This window comes from Desmodus rotundus, chromosome 10 (assembly GCF_022682495.2).
Source record: "Desmodus rotundus isolate HL8 chromosome 10, HLdesRot8A.1, whole genome shotgun sequence".
Lineage (NCBI taxonomy): Eukaryota > Metazoa > Chordata > Mammalia > Chiroptera > Phyllostomidae > Desmodus > Desmodus rotundus.
The window spans coordinates 77,815,168-77,820,804 of record NC_071396.1 but is presented as its reverse complement, the minus strand read 5'-3'; the positions used below and the strand labels follow the sequence as shown (position 1 = coordinate 77,820,804).

The 5,637-nt window shown below is 33.9% G+C and overlaps 1 pseudogene; it reads left to right on the top strand.

Moving 5' to 3' along the window:
- The first annotated feature begins 479 nt into the window (after window positions 1-479).
- On the top strand, window positions 480-584 carry LOC128779494 (U2 spliceosomal RNA; annotated as a pseudogene).
- Window positions 585-5,637: the final 5,053 nt, after the last annotated feature.

The following is a 5,637-nucleotide window of genomic DNA, read 5'->3' as shown; positions in this document are numbered from 1 at the left end:
CGTTCAATCTCGGTTTTATTCTGTTTTTGGCTCCAAGACAATGATCCCATTGGTCTGTTGTTATCTAATGACCAGAGTTTTATTTGTGTTGTGTTGTGTTTTGGACATTTCTTGGATGTTTGATACTGTTATCTGAGCATTTTTATTGCAGCTGACAAACATTTGTATTGGTCTATCTGGAAAAGTACTTTCCTGTTTGAATCTTATTTTTCGCAGTGTATAGAGTTTATTGGTTTTGAACCTCATGTTTCTACTGTGACCTAAATTGTTTCTTGAAGCACAAGGAATCGGGACAGGAACTCATTTTATTTAGGATTTAGATACTTTATTTTGGACAGCATTGTTTTCTAGGGCAGCTTCGATCTATATTGGAGATATTTGGATCAGGGCCCAAATTTTCCTAAAATGGGCACACATTCCAACTCCTGCTTTCTGGATTTGACATGCCCTAGTAGGAGTGAGTTAAAAATGTAGTTATTATTGCTTCTCAGACTTTTGGCTAAGATCAAGTGTAGTATCTGTTCTTATCAGTAAAAACGTAGTTATGCCAGAGCCTCACAAAGAACACCTGAGCCAAACCCCCTCATAGTTAATACAACACATGAGAAGGTGGGGCCACGGGTCAGTGTGGGCAACCAGCCCCATGACCACATCAGAACACGGGCTCCCACCTTTATAATGGGTGGCCACTTCCGGTGCCTGGTAACTGACTACATTTGGTTTTGTTTCAGTCAATCAAGGCAGCAGATTGTAATCAGAGGAAGTTTAAACATGAATAAGGTAGAAATTTGACCATTAGTATAAAAACAAATGCCACTGTATGACCAATGTGTTAAGAAAAAGTCTAAAACTATCTATAGGGGGGAAAAGAAGGTTGGAAGAAAACAATCTAAAATATTGGCAGTGAAAACACTATGAAGGATGTATTCTCTACATTTTTTTTTCATTTTCAAAACTGTTTTTCATGTATGCATGTTGTGTTTTGAGTATAATATATACATAGGTGTTTATTAATTCACTTAGTTGGGCTCTGTGCTGGGCACCAAGAAGATGAGGAGGAGGCATGGTCTTTGCTCCAGAATTATTACAAGTAAACAATTCGCTATAACAAAGTACTATAATTAATGTGTGAAAATTCTTACAGGTGTTCAAGAGATAAAGTGATACGAGAGCTCTGCATATATTTTGTTATTTTTATTCCAAGTATTTCATATTTTGGATGTGATAGTAAAACAGAATTGTAATTTCATTTTTCAATTATTCTTTGCTAGCATATGTGGATGTAATTGGTTTTGTAATGGACCTTGATACATTTGTTTATTAGACCTAATAACTTATTTTTGTGTTTTCTATGTGCATGATCATAGAATAATCATCAAATGAAGACATATTTCCTCCTTTCCAACATACATATATGAATGGCTAATAAGCATATGAAAAGATGCTCAAAATCACTAACTATCATGAGATAGATATCACTACAAAACTTTTTAAAGTGGATAAAATAAGAGATTGACTAGCAAGTTGTGATGAGGATGTAAAATAATTGAAATTCTCATACACTGTTAGGTGGAAATAGAAAATGTTACAATCACTTTTATGTATCTTCATTCCTTATTACAATGTCTAGGAGCTTCTTACAATGCTAAACTGAAGTGGTGAGAGCGGACATCCCTGATTGTTCCTGATATCGGAGGGAAAAATTCAGTGATTTGCCATTTAGTATAATGATGATATTATCTGTAAGGTATTTTTAATAGATATTTTTTATCAGTGTGAAGAAGTTTCCTCCTATTATTGTTTTCTCCTATAGTTTCCATTATGAATAGATGTTGAAGTTTTTCAAATGTTTTCTGTGCATGATCTTTTTTGCCTTTATTTTTTCAGTGTATGAATTACATAAATTTATTATTGAATGTTAAACCAGTCTTTGAATCCCATTTGCTCAAGACGTATTCCCTTTTCATATTTGTTTGAGTTGGTATGTCTTTAAAGATGTTTTTCTATTAAGTTTTTTTAATTAGTGATAAAATGGAAGCCTTAAACATGGGGAGTAATGATGTTACAGAAACATTTTCCCAAGCCTCAGCACTATCTACATGGGCCTCTTCTTCTTTTCAGCCACAAACCACAGACTCTTTCTTACGGGCCAGCAGCTACATTACATTCACTGCCACACCCCGATCAGTCATCCTTCTTACAGCCAGTAGGATCTTTCAACGATATGGTGAAGGAAACAGACTTGACTTTGGGTGGTGAACACAATGCAATATACTAGTGATGTAGTATAGAATTGTACACTTGAAACTTACATAATTTTATTAAAATTATTCACCCCAATAAATTCAATAAAATTAAAAATAAAATTAAATTAAAGTACACATACAGAGATCTTGCCTGCTTACATTTCTTCTCACCGAGGCCTTGTGTGATTTGGCCCCAGTTGATGCCACTCTCCTCTTACATCTACGTCCCAACCACAGTTCTCAACAGAGCACTTTACATGTGCCAGGCACTATTTTAATAATCCCGTTGTGCAGAAACCATCATTCCCATTCTAAGTAAGAAGCACAGAGTGGTTAAATAACTTGCTCAGGGGCATTTCAAGTTAGTAAATCTCAGACAGAGCTGCGATTCAAACCAAGGTCCACTGGCTGCACAGCCCAGGCTTTCACCCGCTGCACAATGCTGCCCCTCCTTCCTAGACTCCTCCAAATACCTTGAATACACCCCACTCCTCAGGGTGTGCACTTGGTGGTCCTTTTGTTTGGGATGCTCTCACCTCACCCTTCCTAATCTAATGAGCATCTTCATAGCCCGGTTTCCATATACTTGCCTAAACTTCCTAACGAGTTAAGGTAGACTTCTATTATCTTTTTTTTTTTAACTATTCAGTGCCATTATAATTAAGTTTAGACTGTTTTTCTTCTATATTCTCAAGGGATATTGATTTGTAGTTTCTTTTTCTTGTAAAGTTTTACAGCCTTGATTTAGTACCACAGTTATACTGGCCAAAAAATAAGTTGGAAAGTATTTTTTGAAAGAGCTTATGTAAAATTTGTATCAGTTCTTTCTCAAATATTTGATAGAATTCATCAGTGAAGCCATCTGGACTTGGAACTTCTTTGTGGGAAAGTTTTTATAATAAATTTTAAAAACTCCTCTACTCATAGGGTTATTTAGATGTTCTACTTATTGTCTCCATTCTGGAAATTTGTGTTTTTCAAGATTTTGTCCATTTCATCTCCATTGTTGAAATTCTTGGCATAAATTGTTCATGATGCTTTTATTATTATTTTAATGTTTATTAGGCCTGTGCTGATATCTCTTCTTTTGCTGCTGATATTAACTTAGGTCCTCTCAATTTTTTCTTGATCATTCTAGCTATATTAGTAATATTATTACTTTTTTCAAAGAACTAGTTTTATGTTTTGTTAGTATTCTGTTCTTTGTTTCCATTTTTTTACCTTTTTTACTCTAACTTTATTATTTCTTCATTCTACTTACTATGCTCTTTGTTTTCTAACTCCCTAAAATGGGAACTTTTTGCTGATTTTACACTTTTCTACTGTAAGTGCTTAAGGCTATTCAAACGGTCCTCTAAGCAGCACTCCAGCTATACTTTGCAAATTTGGATATGTTGTACTCCACTATTACTTAGTTTAAAATATTTTTAAAATTTTCTCATAATTTCCAGTTTGCTCCATAGATTATTATTGTCAGTGAATTGTTTAATCTCCAAATTTTGCAGTTTTCTTGAAATTTTATTGTGGTTTGGCTATAATTAAATTTCACTGTAGCCAGAAAAAATAGTCTATAAAATTCCAATATTTTGAAATAGATTAAGACTTGCTTTAGTCAGCATATCCTCTACCCCTGTGAACCTGCTGGGCATACTCTTCTATAAATTACAATCGGGTAAAAGTAATTGGTAATTTCATCTATCTCTTCTAGATCCTTAATGGTTATTTCTTTTTCCCCTTTGCTTTCTCTCTTTTTTTGTCCAGCTAGCCTATATTATACCTAGAAGTGTGTTAAAGTCTCAAGCTATGAGTGTGGATTTGTCTATTTCTCTGTCAATTTTTACTTGGATATGTTGAAGCTCTGTTATTACATGTATATTTGGAATTGTTATATTTTCCTTGATATCTGCCATTATAAAGTTCCCTCTCTGTCTCTCGTAATATACTTTGTCTTGAAGTATCTTTTGTCTTCTATTATATTTTGCCTCTCCCATTTTTTTGTGCTTACTGCTGGCATATCTTTTTTGATCCATTTACTGTTAACCTATTTGTTTCTATGTTTTTAAAGAATATCTCTTATAGACAGCATATAATTGATTCTTGCTTGCTTATTCAATCTGATAATCATGCCTTTTGATTGGAATAATTAATTTAAAATTTGGTGTGGTTATTGAAACAGTTAACTTTAGGTCTGCTATTTTCTTATTTCTCTTCTTTGTCTCATCTGTTTGTTTATTTGTTCATTCATTTATTCCTCCTCTCCTAGTTTTGTTTGTGTTAATCAAATACGTTTTAATATTTTGTTTTAATTCCTCAGTTGGCTTTCTAGCTATCAAGCTAATCCTTGCATATTAATAGGGGTTGTTCCAGAGGTTTCAGCGTACTCCTTCAACTTATCCCAATTTATTTACAGTTCATATTGAATTACTTCCAGTAAACCAGAGTAATCTTGCAAAAGAATATTTTTATTTCCCTGGCCCTCCCACCATTCTTAGTGATATTGTTGTTGTATGAATATGACATCAATATATGTTATCAACTTAACAATATAGTTTTATCAATTTTTCTTAAACTGCCATCTGTCTTTCAAAGAAATTAATAGGAGAAAAGTAAAAGGTATGTGAAAGTCTGTGTATATATTGAGTTCTTTTGTTTATTCACACATGTACCTTATCTGGTGCTTACCATTTCTTCCTGTAAATTTGAGTAGCAGTCTGATGTCATTTCCCTTCAACCTCAAAAACTTTCTTTTGTATTTCAAATAGGAGAGTTCTGCTTGCAAGGAATTATCTTGGTTTTGTTTTTCTGATAATACTTTTAATTGCTCTTTCACTTATGAAGGCTAAATGCTTTGGATACATAATTCTTGGTGGCCAGGGCTTTTTGTCTCTCTCCAGCAGTTAAAATGTGCCATTCGAATTTCTGTGGCCTCCATCATTTGATGTGAAGTCGCAATTAATCACATCACATCCTGTACGTAGCATGCCACCTTCCTCTGTCTGCCCTAAAGATTTTCCCTTTATCTTTGACTTTCAGAACTTTGACTATAATGGTTTATACATCCCAAAGTTTTCTGAGTTTCCTGGAGTTGGAAGTTAATATTTTCCACAGAATTTGGGAAGTTTTAGGTCATTATTGATTTTAAAAATTTTCCTGCTCATTTGTCTTCTCTCCTCTTCTATCACTCCAGTTTGAAAACATTCCCATTTCTAATTTATATCTTACTAGTGTCCCATATGTCTCTGATGCTCTGTTCATTATCCTTCAATCCTTTATCTCCTTGTTCTTCAGATTGGGTAATTCCTATCAATCGCTTTTTAACTTCACCGATTCTTTCTCCTGACATTGCAATCTGCCTTCAAACCCACCTAGTGACTTTTTCATTTACGTTATT